At 41.0% G+C, this 15,761-nt stretch overlaps 1 long non-coding RNA gene across 9 annotated transcripts in view; it reads right to left on the bottom strand.

Moving 5' to 3' along the window:
- The window catches only part of LOC135298838 (uncharacterized), a 195,045-nt gene that overhangs the window by 160,111 nt on the left and 19,173 nt on the right, over positions 1 to 15,761 (bottom strand). The gene's annotated exons all lie outside the window — the stretch shown is intronic.

Genomic DNA, 15,761 nt, shown 5'->3' with positions numbered 1-15,761 from the left:
TTTTATAATACTCATTCATCTAGTATTTTCCATCATTAATCCTTGTGCTTTGCTGACTAGAACATTTGCTCAATGACAGGCATATTTCCCCACTGACATGGATCTGGTACATAGGTTCAGTACCTGCAAACAGGAAAGGTATTTTTGTTTGTGGGACTTAATTTATTAAGGTGCTGACATCAGATTTTGCAGTGTCTCAAGAGAAGTCACATGAACCTAAGTACATCTTGTTGCTTAAAAAAGACCTGCTGATATCAGTGCAAGGTAGTGAGGATGGATCTCAAGTAAGTATGTAGTAATAATGCAATTAATAATAATTAACAATTTATTATCCAGCCTCACAGACAGTCCCACTGCCTTTCTTGTCCAAAAAATGAGAAAGCCTTTCCCTTTGGGGGGACCTGAGTTAATTATATTTACTGAGAACCCCATCAGAAAACTCTAATTCATTGCCTGGCAGCACATAGACATTGACGAGGTGAAGCTGTAGGGAATTCCCCTGGAGAGGCACCAGGCACAGGGGTGTTCACTACACTCCTCATTAAGGTAATGGTACACTTGGTATTTCCTTGATCTCACCCCTCTAGTCACCCGCGAGATGAAAGGAACAAGATCATTAGCAATGCACCTCTGAAAATATCCTAGAAAATCAGGAAATTCAAGTGCTAGTTTCAAAACAAGCCAAAAAACCAAAGAATAAGGTTCCTTTCCTCGCTGTTTCTTCTTCACAACAAGAAAAACTCAAATATTACACGGATAAACTTAAGCTGCATTGCTTAAATGTCAGTGCAAGGCTTGATTTGCAGCTCAACAGAGACACAACAGTTCTGTAGCATCAGATTTGAGCTGAGTGGCATAGCATGCTGTCCCACACCTTATCACTGTTATACCTGATATCCCCTCCCCTGCTGCATCTAGTTAAGACCCTATCAATAAGCCCCACTACCCTTTGACTAAAGACTGTCTTTCCCCTTTGACAGAGGTGAAACCTGTCTGAACTTAGCAAGCCTGGTGTCATGTAGGCCATCCCTTCATCAAAGAAAACAAAAATTTTGGCATGGAGTAATGTATTAATATACCAACTGTCCAGGGATCTGAAACCATCTGTTTCTTTCAATGCCACTGCCTGCATCTGGAAAAACAGAGGAAAATATAATTATGACCCTGATTCCCTCACCAACTGCCCCAAGGCACTGAAGTCTCTTCAGGAAAAATAGTAATTCCACCTAAATTCAATGACATGGTGATTTGTTTATTTAATTTATCAAATGAAGACCTGAATATCAGAATATATTTAAAAATCGGGTTCTTACTTATCAGATCTCTACTTTGAGGTAGTAGCTGTATTATTTGAAAAATGTCAAGTAACAAATTGAAGTAATGATTTTTTTTTATTGAGAGCTGAACAAACTCCTAACAAGCTTTATGAATGTGGCATACTGAGTACTTTCACAGACTTCCAACACGCCAGAAAACATGCCATGGTTTTCATTCATTTGCTTGCATTTGCAACGATTTGGCTGAGTTTTCCTGCAAAAACTGTTTTCAACCTCCAGCTTGCTCTGGACTCATTCCTGGATGAAAACTCACAAGTTTGCTCATTTCTCTACCTTGGCCCCGTTTGTTTTACTGGGTCATCTGCAACAGACCACATTCTTGGAGAGCAGAAGGCAGAATGAGAAGCCAGAAGCTCTCTGCTTTCCAAGGCACCTGTACACCAGTCCTTGCCTGTTGCATCAAGCTGCTCAAGTCCTTGCTCCAGTTCTGCACTCCTGTGAGGTCACTGGCTGAGGACCTGTCCCTTACAATGCATTGCACAACCAATAGCACAACAGAGCCCTGATATTGATTAGAGCTGCTAGCTGCCACAATTAAGTACACCTCAACAGTAATAATCAGAACAAATAAGAAATGCTACATGAGGTTTCCCTACAGTGCAGGGAAGGCTTTCTGTACTGCACAGCGTGTCAGCAGCAGCGTGCAGTAACCAACAGCACTTAGAGGCACAGAAGGAACACATTCATTAACCAGATCCCACTTGCTGCTGCTTTTTACTGTAATCACAGTCTAATGATATTAAGGATTTTAGAGCAGGTTACTGGGAAGAACAAATAAACAAACAACACATAATGAAATGGTTCTGCCTCTTGGTGGAAATCTGCTGCTGTTCTACAACAAAACTGCACTAATAATGCACTTGGTTCAATTGCACGTTCCTTGCTGCACTACTGCTGCAGAGTGCTCCTCCCCGGGAGGTGACTGGATAGCTTCTTGCTGAACCTTACTTAAAGCACCCAGCAGATTTCCCACTGGTGCAGCCTGATAGATGCATTTTGCAAAAGGGGGAAAAAAAAGTATTGTTTTGCTTAAAGACATGTTAAGGGAACCAGAGTTTCAGAGAGCTTGTGATACATACAGCCTTTCACTAAATAAAGCATTTTTTTCCTGCAAACCATTACCCAGGGTGGGAGAGCTGATGTTCCTATTGCTTAAGACACATAAACAACAAACCAAGAACCTACTTGGAGGGACGTGCACTTTGCTAACTGAGAAGTAAGTCATGAAATAGGCACCTGGACCCCAATTCAGTCAGACAGTTAAGCTTGACAGTATCAGCACTTATCACCCACAATTTCCTCTTTGACTGGCATGTTAAATGAAGCTGAAAATTGCTTCCTAAACACAACATGCTTAAATAATCAAAATAATCTCAATGTTAGGGACAGAGTATTTCCTTTTGTTTCTAGCTAAAAAACTCTCATTTTGCACAGTCAAGTTTTCTCAAGGCTTCTGACACAATCTTTTGGGCAATGCATGCAGAAGGATGACTGAGGGAGTGAACACATATTTGCACTGTGCCCTTGATACAAAATTCTTAGCCATGGTCTGCTGTTCCTAGCATGTGTTAGCCACACTGCAGACCCATGTGTCCTGAGGACATGTGTCTCTGTCCTTAAATGACTAATACAAGCTCTTGGGGCTTTATACCCCTCCCAGAGCTCAGCACTGGACAGCTACCCAGGCATCAGAAATGAGTTTTCCAGAGCAGATTAAATCCTGTCTTGGATAAGGAAGATCAGGGGAGTCTGTGAAGCCAAACAAGCTGTTGTGCAGATGTATGAGCACACAAACATTGCCAACAGGGTCTTCATACAGATGTCAGAGTCCCCTTATGCACAGGGTTGGTAAGGATTTTGTATCCAACTGGAAGCCAAGCAGAAATTTCCAAGATGAAATGCCATCTCTTCCCAAAGAGTGCGTTCAAAGCAAATTTAGATGTGTCTACATGAGCTCAGAGAACAAGGCAGAGCTGGCACACTGAGATGCCAAGGAACTTAGTGGGCCTATAGCAGATGCTCCAGAAAAACACACCAAGGGCCCGAGAAAGAAACCGCAAGTAGTTGTGGAGGTACAGGGATGTTTCTCACCATCACTCACACCAAGCTTATGTGGGGCTGCAGTGCTGCTTATCAGCACAAACAACAGAGCACACAAATGCATTAGAAAATATTGCAAGCAGCTGACAAAGTAAGATTTTGCAAAGACTCACCTCAGCATTACAGTCACACATCCTTTTCTTTAATGTAGTCATATTGTTAGGAATGCTGCCTTTATCCTGCTAGGTGCTCACTGCTTACAAACACCTACCCAGCAGCTACACCAGACGCCAAGCCTTATTCAAAATTGTCTTTTTAACCCTTGTTGAAGAGGAAATGCCTTACTCAAGTTACTTGCTTGTGGCTTCTGCATTATTAGAGTGGACCCTTTGAGGCTGTGCAAAACCTTTGCCTCAGAAAAGAGCTGACTTATCTCAGAGGAGAGCCAGAGCTTTATTTAATCACATTTATCCTTCCTGCATCTTTGCACCTCTACAGCTTTAAGCCTTTCTTGACTTATTTCCTTTGGGAATCGTTAATTCATTCACACTTTTGATCACCTTCTCCTGCCTGCCTCCCATCTCACCAGCCACGAAAGATGTTATACCTTCCAGCTGAGAGTCTATACAACAAAGGTCTATCCAGCCCTGCTGTGTGATACAAGGAGTTTTTTGGGGCCCAGATATCTTTAATAATGCAGAAGAATATTCTCCTTCCAGTGGAAAGAAGGGAAAAAAAAAACCCATCAAGATAAACAGTTTAAAACAAAATGCTATGATTTAATTTTCTCTGCTTAAGAGATAAATTTAAAAATGAGGTGATCTCCTAGAATTCAATCTCACAATCTAAAGCTCTGGGATGCTGCAGAGTTCAATATGCACCTACAAGGGATATTTGAAAGATAACAAAATAAATTCTGCCATCAAGCAAATGTAGACAGACTCCAGGAACCATTAAAAGTTTTGTCAATCCATTCTGCAAATAGGTACCCTATATTGGCAGTTCTCTTCATCAAGCACATTTCAGGAATAATAAACTGGTAAAATACCAGATAGTATGTAAAGTGAATTGATCATGATGTCCGAGTGCCAATATAGGAAGCAAATAACCTGAAGTAGAAGAGTTTTTTAATCCCTCAGGAAAGTCATAGCATCATCTGTAACTGGAACTGAAGTGAGAACAAAGTAAAATAAGTCAATTTTAGGTGCACAGATTTAGCAGATGGGACAATTAATCTCCAGAACCAGCATAGACAGACAATTTGGGTGGGGTTAGAGTTTTGCAAAGTCCTAAGCACTGTTGCTCTGCAAGGCAGCAACTGGAAAAGCTTCACACAGCTACGGCAGGACAATGATGGGTGCTCCATGATGGATATTTGTGTGGGAGACCAAGCTTGTGACTGACCAGAACAGCCTCTGCACCTGTGAAACAATTTTGGTTGCAGTTTGTGATAACCAGTTATGGTGGGATTAAGTGCCTCACTGAGTCCTGAATCCCCCAAAAGTGTAGCTGGCCTCATTCAGATACAGATTATTCACCTTCTGCTCTTCCTAGTGATCCCTCCTTCAGCTTCATTAATCTCCCTGCAGAGACAACTCCCCAGTTCTAAAATCACCATGATCAATCCCCGCCTGAGGGCCTGCTGGTGACTGGATAACTGCAGTGTGATGGAGCATCCTGAAAGATGCACCATAAACTCTGTCTAAAGAGCTCTGCCTAATTCGATGAGACAATTAGGTGCTGGGGGGGAAATCCCAGGCAGAGGGAGGTTAAAGTAGCTTGTTCAGACTTAAGAAACAGAGCAAAACAGGGTAGATTCTACCCAATTCATGTTTAGCTTCCCTTCTCATCCATAAGAGAAACATTTCTTGACAAAAGATTCTTTTAACATTATTTTAGTATTAAGTCAAAAATAGGGCAAGAGAACCAGCTGCACTTCTGACAGTCTATCTCAGTTGAAAATCTGACCTGTTCATCTCCTGTAGCATGGATAATCAATTTTCCCCACATCAAAATGTGTTGGCAGTTAATAGCAGCAACTCCTTTTTTGTTAATTAAAAATGAAGTATGCCACAGATCATAATTATTTTTGAAAAATGTCAATGATAATTCAGCGTGTGAGCAGACAAAATATTTTATCATTATTTTAAGAAAAAATAAATGTTGTATTCTTGGAAAAAAAGCTTTTTATTTTCTCAGACTTAAAAAGAAAAACTAGAGAAGATCAGATTCAACAAAAGCATGCTATCTCAGAAGATGTGAGTTAAAGGAGCTTTTTTAAAAATTCATTAAAATCTGCCCCATGACCCTACCTCAGCACTCCAAGGCCTGAGGTGCAGAGTTAGTGTAGTAATCGGGATGTGTGTGCAGCATCTGCTTTTTAATGAATCCATGATGCATGTACTTCACTGCAGACAGAGCAGATTGTGCTACCTCAACACAGTTTGGATTTTTAACATCTTCTAGATATTTACAAAAGTACATAACAAGGTGCTACATTTACCAGAGGACAAATTAGGTGCAACCTCTCCTGACACGAAAATTTCATGTTCCCTGTTAAGAGTTTGATTTTTGAGGAAACCTGACAATTGCATGAAAAAGGCCTCATCCCTCTCAACCTGCCTCAGCAGAGAATCCATCCTGCTTGAAACCCAGCTAGCTGAAAAAAATACCTCTTTGTTCATCTGCCCAATCCCCAAGGGCAGCAGAGCCAGGTCAAGATTAACAGACACTCCCTGCTATTTTTTTTCCCCCATGACCTTTAAAAGCAAACCAACATGACATGGTTCACATAAAGAACAAACTCTGAACACACACACACACACAGAACCAGAGCCCGTGCTCCCCAATCCAAGCCTCAACATAAAATGCCCATATCTCCTTCTGCAGCTTTGCAGACCATTGGAATAACAACAAGTCCCTCAGACTGCCAGGCAGATGCTCTTATCTGCTCTAACTCCCCCAGGAAAGGACAAGCACTAAAATAAGCACCAGATGGCCAAAAAGCCAACCTGAGAAATGAAGGGAAGGTCTTCTCTGCAAAGTGCTCGCACATCTAACACTGGTGACCGAACCTTCTGGATTTCTCCATTTAGTCTACACTACTAATGACTCCAGCAGCACATTTATAGCATTATAACTTAGGCACCATCCTTCAACTCTGTGCACGAATCTATAGCTTGTCAGTTCTAGAAGTTTGTAATAGTAGATTACCTTTTTATTCCCCTTGCTCTCATTCTTGAGGTGAAAAGTTGTTACAAAAATCACTCGCTAACTAATACAGGTTCATCAACAATTTGCATTTGCTAATGATGTTTAATAGACCACAGTGATTGCTGTCCAGAATTCTTTTAAGAGGCAAAACAAACATCTAAATTATAACTTTCTAACATCTGCTTCCTCTAGGGGAGGATTTGTATGAGGTTTGACAGATGCAAGAGCTCTGAAGAATGGCTGTTACAAATGAGCCAGATAGCAGAGTCTTGGAAAATGCAGCCAATCTCAGCTTATTGAAATGAGCTCCAACCCGAGGCAGAAATAACACACAGCTGTTCCTTCTGACTGCTGCTCAGGAGAGAGATGGTATCTTGTGATAGTATTAATAGATCTCATTTTCCAGGTGGTATGCAGAGTAAAAGAGAGCTCACCATTTCATCTCATTTGATGTTATTTATAGTCTATTAAACAACAAAACCCCAGTCCCCCCAAATCTACAAGCTAGCCAGTGTAGCAATGATAGTACTGAGCAAAAGAGTCAACAATTACCCAAGTCCATACATTAGCTTTTCAGTCCAAACATGATTCTGTGCACGCCACAGTAGGAGCTTTTAGGGTCATATTGTCTTCAGAGAAGTGAATGACAGTTCTGTGACTATAACTCTTCAATTCAATATAATTCTGATTACAATTTACCATGAATTTTATTTATGAAGCCAAATATAAAGAAAATTTTATGTTAACGTGGTAGCAACTCCTTTTAACAATAATTTTAAATCTGCCTCTACTCTATTCCCAAGACACTCTTTTTACTTAAGAAATAGCTTCCTTCTGGAGAGGCTGGCGGAAAGCGAAGTATCTATGTTTACCACAAGTCCTACCAAAAATAAAAGGAAAAGAAGAAATTATGTATCTTTTAAAAAAATGGTTGAAGTAGGAATATTGAGGGGTTTTTGTTTTTTTTTAAAGGAATTAGTGAGAAGATGTAACAGGACTCCTTGCTTGTTTGTACATCCTTTCAAACAAACACCATGATCAGAAACAACAGTGCCATAAGTCTTACAGCCAGGAAAGCAAACAGGAAGAGCAGATACTTTTTATGGCCAAAGAAGTCCCATGAAACCCGGTGACAGACTGCCTGCTGCCATGGACTGGTGGCCTTAATTAATGCTGCACTGATCCCCTCTTAAACCCACACAGTTTCATTACAGTTTTGGGCCATGAGAGGACAAACAGCTGGAACTGGGGTGGATCTCTACAGGACTGCATCTCCAGAGCCAGCTGCTGACTCTTCCTAAGGAGGTGGACAAGGGATGGGCAAATCAGTTCTCCCAGTCTCCTGTCAAAAGGTGAGTTAATGTTCTTGGGCAGCAGGAGTGAGAGCACATGCTGGCTGTGTGTTGAACTGTGTTTTAAGACTGCTGCTGCTGCAGGGAGGACGTGTTCTTGACCACATAACCACTTCCCCCTGTGTGGGAGAGCCTGTCCGTACAATTGTTTCCCTTCAATTTTGGGTCAAGCTGTGCACAAATCTCGTGCAGGCTGTCCAAATCGCATGCAGGGTATAAAACCACAACCACATCTGTTTCTCATACAGCAGTTCCAAACAGTTCTGCAGCCTTCTGGCCTCACAGTCCATAATCTCTATTAAATTCAGTCTGACAGGATAAATTCTCATTAGCACCTTGTGCTTTCCCTTCTGAGACCCCATAGGAATAACATACATTACTTGCCAACTTAAATGGCATTTTTCCTTGTGCCCAGCCTCTGGCACCTAGAGAAACGAAGGCCAACTATCCTTCCTCCAAAAGGAACTACTAGCATAACTTGCAGCATTTTATGGATGTAAGTAGTGAATAACTTTAATCAGTGCCCAATCTGACAAGATTGTTATCAGCTGCCAAACTGAACAAAAGTTTGGCGGGCTCACAGCAGCAGTGCAACATGCTGGGCAATGCTGTTGCTCCCAATAGTAGGAAAAAGATGTTACCCACAGGAATACATAGGTATTGCCTCCCACCTAGCCAGGAGAGTGAATATAATTTGCAGCTACATAGAACAATACATTATCTGTTTGAATTTCTTTGTTTTACTCAGTTTCCCTTAAGAAGCATTCACCAAAGAGTCTCAAAATGAAGGATAAATATTTAACCCCCTTGTTTCACAGATGCACTGTTATAGAGGAACAAAATTTTAATGCAGATGAGTTAACTATGTTGTAAAGCTAACAATGCTATACAAGAGGCACTGAACATAATCTGTGTGCCAAGATTGAAGTATATTATTGCACGTCCACAACAAATTTTCAGTGGATAGACAGAATACATAAAATCTGAATGAATAGCACACATATGACACAGCTGATATGATACTTCAGGACATGAAGGTAAGCAGTCTAAACACTTGAAGACTCACTTTGTAGTCACAATTTAAAATCTGGACATGCTGAAGCAAAAAAAAAGCCATCTCACTGTGAAAACCATGTGAACCTCACACTACTTGTCCTTAGGATGAAGACCTTTGACTCAAAGGTTCTGTGCTAAAAGCTGAACAGAGTAACTGATCCTTACAACTACTGAATAGCACTCCTCAAATATCAACAGACTTGTCAATTCATAGGTGCCATAAAGCCTTCCTAAGTAACCAGTCATAAGAGTGATCAAAAATAAAAGTACTTTCCCTTAGAGTATCTTATCCCTCACAAGTTATCAAGCACTGCCTGAGAAAATAAAGGGCAGAACATGCTATTGTCTAAGATGCTCACAGACAGCGCACTGCAACCAGGTGCAGACATTTTTATTTTTTCAAACTACTATGAGAACTTCTCTGGCTCTATACCAACCCTTACCCAAAAGAAAGGATTTGTCACTGGAACTGAAATCACCCATGACCAAGGCAGCAACTCAGAAGTGAAATCTCTGTAGCAAAATTGTACCACCTGCAAAACTCAGCATTTTACGGCTACTTTAAGGGGTAATGGACTTCCTAAACACAAAATTAAACTCCTAAATTTATTCTTGAGCAGTTTTCTAGAGGAATGAGTGTCAGCACATCCTTGGGGATGTAGAGTAGAGACAGCCCATTCCATTATTATCTGTGCTCTGGAAGAAAGCTGCTGTCCCTTTATTGGGTCACTAGAGATAGGCAGTGCCATGTGAAGCTGACTCGGAATTGGGAACACACAAGAGAGAAAGCTGGAAGGATCAGATAAATTGGGAAAATGCAGAATTCCATATGGCGTGGACTGGAATAACAGTTTTCCTGCACCATGAACACTTAGGAAGGAGAGAGCCACTCCTCCTCTTCTTCCTTTAATCTAGTCCACCAAAAAGTAACATTTTGCTTTTGGGAAGAAGAGTTTAATGTCTGAGCAGAAGATATGAGACCTCTCATTTGATTTTCTTTTTCCAGAGTACAGCAAAAAGGGAGGTTTTAACAAGAAGATGAGGAACAGGAGCCCCATAACAAGTGGTTCCCAGTCCTACAGCCTGTCCCCAGATGCAGAAACCTCCTGCAGAGGTACTAAAGGACCTGTATGCTACTGGTGGCTTTTTATTTTTCAGTGATTCTATAAATGAGAGGAAAATAAGCATTTAGCTGAGAATGTTGGGTTTTTTCCTGACCACAGTTATTTCATCTGTAGGATGGACAATCCATGCTACCTGCATTTAAGCCAAAGTAATTTGATCAAAAAGAGCTTGATAAAAAAGAAAACCTTTATGTTTCAATTCCTGCCCTACCCCAATTTGTTATAAACAGTAACATCAAAGTCTGAGCTAATGATACTACCTAGAGACAATGCAGTACACTGAACAGAGAGCAACTTCTGCATGATGAACTGAAGACAAGCACTTCAATGCAATAGAATCAGGAGAGGAATTACTTCCAAAACAGCTGTAAAGGGATGGATGGAAAAGAGAGGTGCTGCTAAGAGGGGTTGATTAATATTAGCACCCTTAGTGCTGAGAACCCTTGAAAATATTCACTGAAGATGTAGAACTGTAACACTTCTCAGGTCACGTAGAAAAAGAAGTGAAACTAATAATTCAGAATATATTTGCTCTAGGATGGTGATGCTTTCAGTTCCACAGATACAAGTCTCAGGGGGATCTAAGAGTTTTTCTCTGTAGTTCAAATCAATGGTTGGGAAACAGTGCTCAGATGTTCTGTGCTCAGCGATTAAAGGATTAACAGAGCAGGGCAGCAGCTTTCAACCTCTCAAAAGTTCTGAAATCGTGTTTGTACATGCTGAGCTTTTAGGGCTACCCAAGCAGGAGATCATTTGAATGGGAGTTTCAAAGGCAGACAGAATGTACCTATCCCCTTTCCATAATATAAAGTAAGTGAAAAACACACGTTTCCCGAAATTAAATGTTGATCCTCCAATAAACTTAAGGAGAGAACACAGCTCTTCACCAATACAGGGTTCATGCAAGGGCCAGAGCTTATTGGGTAAAGGCTGCAGAACAGGGAGTTCTGAGGAAGATGTATCATCATCTGCAGGACCTAGAGATGTGAAATAGGAGTGTTAGGATTCTACCAGAAATTTCTGTCATGAAGATTTCCTGAATGCTCAGACTTTAAAACAGTCTTAAATTAACAATTGACTGGATTAGATACTGGATTATCAAGTATTTGCAACCCAGTTTTGAAAGAAAGATTTATTACTGTGTTTAAAATGCATCTTGTGTAAGCCATCTCTGTTTTGTTGAAACCATAATAATAATACTAATAATTACTTGACGCAGCTTAATTTTCTATATGTCTCACATGCTTTTCAACACAGGAACTGCCAGAATATTTTAAGCCTGTTCTGCACACATCAAATTTTAATGCAGAGCAGTGCATTTCTGCTTCATAGGTAAAGCACAAACCCGACATGATTGACAACATAGAATAATCCATTTATGGGTGATGCATCTCTGCAGTGCTTTCAGCCAGCCCCACTCCCAAAGCTTCTCAGTAAGGAACTGTCACACAATTGTAATTTTCTCATTATCCATGAAGCTTCCTTGGCTTTATTGTCTGTAGTGCCTAGCATGCTTCTGGTCCCATTGCTAGGGCACCATCCCTGTTTCCATCCCACCTGCCCAATTTCTGACCTGTTTTCTTCATAGAACTGGGATTTTTGCCTCACAGGCAGACTTGAATTTTTTTTCCTACTTGAAATATAAAGTTAATTGGGCAGTGACAGATCAAACCAATCAACTGACACCTCTTCAGCTAAATATGCCATTTATGAAGCTCTCCTCTTATTAAGCTTTGTCAACACTTGAGGCCATCTTAAGAGCTTGATACCTGGAAATCCTCATAAATGTACATTCTCATACTAAGTTAAGGTAGAAGGTTTCTATCCACGCTCTCAAAGTGCTTTAATGCGGATTACTTTATATCAGTTCTTGTTTCTGTCACTGTTTATTCAGCCATTCTCTGGAACAGTCCACTGAACTCCCTTCAGAAACACATTTCTGCTGGAGGCAAACAAAAATACCTGGCAGCAGTAAGACTTCTCCACTGCTGATGGGGTCCTTGCCAGTTTGGGGTGATGACAGATAAAGCAGCTGAGTTGCAGGAGGTGAGGACAGGCACAGAGATGAAGGGACCAGAAGGTACCACAGTCAATGCCACTCTCCTTCCCTGGCACATCACTCCAGATATGGTGGCAAGAAGACTGAGCATAGAAGACCCACAGGGTGGGCCACAGACCACATCTGGTAGTGTCCTCTGCCTTCAGAAGAAATAGGGAGACACCATATCACTGCATGGTGCAGAGCACCCCTACACCTCTTTTTCATCCCAAGAGAGCAAAGGGAGGGATGTGGAACACAGAGGGAAGGAATAAAACCCTTTTCCCTTATCCTGTAACTCCACATATGGCAGAATATGAGAGCAGTTGCAGGCATGCACACACTTTCCCCAGAAATAGGAAAAGGATAGTTTAATCCTCCTTGAAAAAAACAGGTAGGGGACATGTTTCTGAAGAGATGAAAGCCATGACAAGATATCACATGGATACTTAGAGCAAAAATGTTTTAAATGCTCAGAGATGTGGCTCCCATTCTTGCATGCTAAACACATACATCTCTGAGCTTGTGTGCTGTTTGGTTAACACTGGATCTACAGCAGAGAAATTGAAATTATACTCATAGTTCAAGGAGAGAAGAAAAATACTAATTTTGCAAGCTAAAGTTATGCCAGCCATCCAAAGCTGTTAAGCACTGTGGATCTCTGAAGAAATGTTTTTGGCACCAATGCAAATAAATGTAAACTGAGTAAAGACTATATGAAAACAGCATGATGAAATTTAAATGCTAGTAAATAATGTTTTTGCTCAAGAGGAATTTAATTTAGAAGACACCATTTAAGTTACTAACTACTGTACCATTTGCAACTAGACAAAGAAGAAAATTCATGGACATTTTTCTTCATGGGCCAGGATATATTTATAAGTAGAAATACTATTGATATTTTACTGCTACTGACCATCTGCTATCACCATGTAATCATCAAAATGCTACAGAAAGGAGCATATAACAAGTGCATGATAATATGGAGTGTTATCTTCAGCAAGTTGAGAATGGGCCACAAAACCCAGAAGTTAGAGAAATTATCTACATGACTACAATAAATCCTTCCTACTGTACCAGAGAGTTGCTTATTCTTGACAAACCATCCATTGTGTTTTTTTAACAGTTTTTTAAATCAGACTCAGAGATTTGGACCTTTCCACCTACAAAGCAGTGTGCTGTCAGGCTGTGAGAATGGGCAAGCATTGGTTAAATTAAAACAGTTATTATAAGAGAAAATGAACACAAAAATATTTCTACTCAAGCTTTAAAATAAAAATAGTGGCTTTAAAATAAAAATTCTGCTAGGAAGTAACAAGGTGCTTGACCTCATACTAACAATCTGGGAAGGACTTGTTGGAGAGGTGAAGGCTGGGGGCAGCCTTGGCTGCAATGACCGTGGGATTGTGGAGTTCAGTATCAAGTCAGGAGGAAGTAGGGCAGCAAGTAAGATTACAACCATAGACTACAGGAGAGTTAGCATTAGCCTCTTCAGGGATCTTGGAAGAATCTTTCTGAACAACAAGCTGTCCTTGAGCCAGCAGTGCCCTGGTGGCCAAGCAGGTCCATAGTATCCTGGGTTGCATTAGGAAGGGCATTGACAGCAGGCTGAGGAGCTGATCCTGCCCCTCTACTCAACCCAACCTCGGTCTCACCTGGAGCATTGCGCCCAGTTTTGGGTTCCTCAGGTCAAGAGAGAAATGCAGTTCCTGGAGTGAGTCCAGTGGACAGTGACAAAGACAATTTGGGACCTCTTATTTTAATTAAGGGCATGTATCTTATAAGGACATGCTTAGAGAGCTGGGCCTGTTCAGCCTTGAGAAGAGATGACTAGGAGGGGATCTCATCAATGCCTATGAGTCTCTGAAGGGAGGTGTCAAGGGGATGTTTCCAGGTTCTTCTTGGTGGTGCCAAGCAAAAAGACAAGAGGCAATGGGCAGAAACTGAGGCACAGAAAGGTCCCCCTGAACATGAGGAAGATCATCTTTCTTTACCATGCAGTAACTGTGCACTGGATCAGGCTGCCAAGAGAGGTGGAGTGCCTTACCCATTCTGTGATTCTGTGAAATGTTGGGTCAACCCCCTTACAGTACTTACTACCCTTCAGCTCAATTTGCTTTGATTTCAAACCAGACCTCCTGCTCTAGGGACTTTCCCATTGCTGAAGCAAGTAAATTCTCTATTTCTTTTCACCTGCAAAATCTTCAGGCCTTGTGTGACCAGCTTCTGTTGTGTAGCCTGCCCCCCACAAGACCAGAACTAACATTGTCCTCTGCAGTAGAGGCAGGAGTCATTGCCTGGCTGTAACCCTTCAGAGAGCTTTGCAGCCTTTAAGAGTTTAATGTGTCTCAACTTTCCTTCCCCATTGCATGAATAATGCTCTCATTGCCATTCCTTTTGTATCTTATCTGCATATGATAATTTCTTCAAGCTGAAAGTTCCCCCAGTAATCACAATATTTCATCCATGCTCACCTGGTAAATGTCTCATTTGCACTAATATAGAAATGTGGCAACATGTTGCCTAGTGACCAGGAGCATTCCCCTCCATCCTTTTCTGTTACAAAGTGAAGCTTTTTCTATAGCAAATAAGTAAGTATTTTAATGTTATGGAATTAAGTTTTATTAGATGTCAGCTTCCTAATAACATTGGCAAGATCTATAAAATAGAACTCCACACATCTGCTTGCCAAATGACTCTCTAAGCCTCCTAATGTTTCCATTTATGCAATACAATCCTATTTTATATGTCATTTTACAGCTCTAGGAAAAACACTTTCCAGTCGAAACACATTCCAATGCATACATTTGGCTTACAGGAATATATACAAACGACAGTCCCATGTCTATCCAAAGGATTTGCTCTCTTTTCCTACTCCAATACCAAACAGTCATGGTCTGTATTTCACCTCTGTCTTAACAGCCCTTCCATTACGCAGTTAATAGTAAGTGCAGGAACTACTGAGCAAAGTTCTTTCGTTTGTGATCTGCAGGTGGTGATAATGGTCCCTTTGGCTTTAGACACTTGGGTGTCAGATTAACACAGAGACAATGCAGGATGATGCACAGAGCAGGATGTCAGCTGCAGTGCTGCCAACACCCAGCTCACAGACCTTGGGCCCAGTTCCAAGAATATACACAGCAGGCTTAAAAAGTGAGGATTTTAAATATAAAACAGTAACGGGATGCTTGCTTGTTTGAGCTGCCTCCATGTTCTTTTCATGCTTCCCCCTTCACATGTTTCTTCCATCATGTAGATAGGAAGAGGGCAACAGTTGAAAACATGCCATGGCATATTTTCAAATAAAAGCTGCCAGTCTCACATATAATTTCAGTTTCTGGACTCTTAAAATACTCAAAAATTCAGTCAATTCACCTGTGGATTCTGCTGGATTGGTCTGCGTCTCACAAACAGGATGGGACCCTGACTGGACATTTATTATCTGTCTATATCATACAAGTAAAAAGCAAGAGACACAGGAAAATACCAACATCCATGCAGATCCAGATCAGAGACAAGATGGCAGCTTATGCAAAGCCTTTTTCTACATATTCTTTGATCCAATAGCATAAAAGAAAATGTGTAAAGTCATTATACTCCA

Source organism: Passer domesticus, chromosome 4 (assembly GCF_036417665.1).
Source record: "Passer domesticus isolate bPasDom1 chromosome 4, bPasDom1.hap1, whole genome shotgun sequence".
Taxonomy (NCBI): domain Eukaryota; kingdom Metazoa; phylum Chordata; class Aves; order Passeriformes; family Passeridae; genus Passer; species Passer domesticus.
The sequence above is the reverse complement of the archived record's forward strand: the minus strand, read 5'-3'. Positions and strand labels throughout refer to the sequence as shown.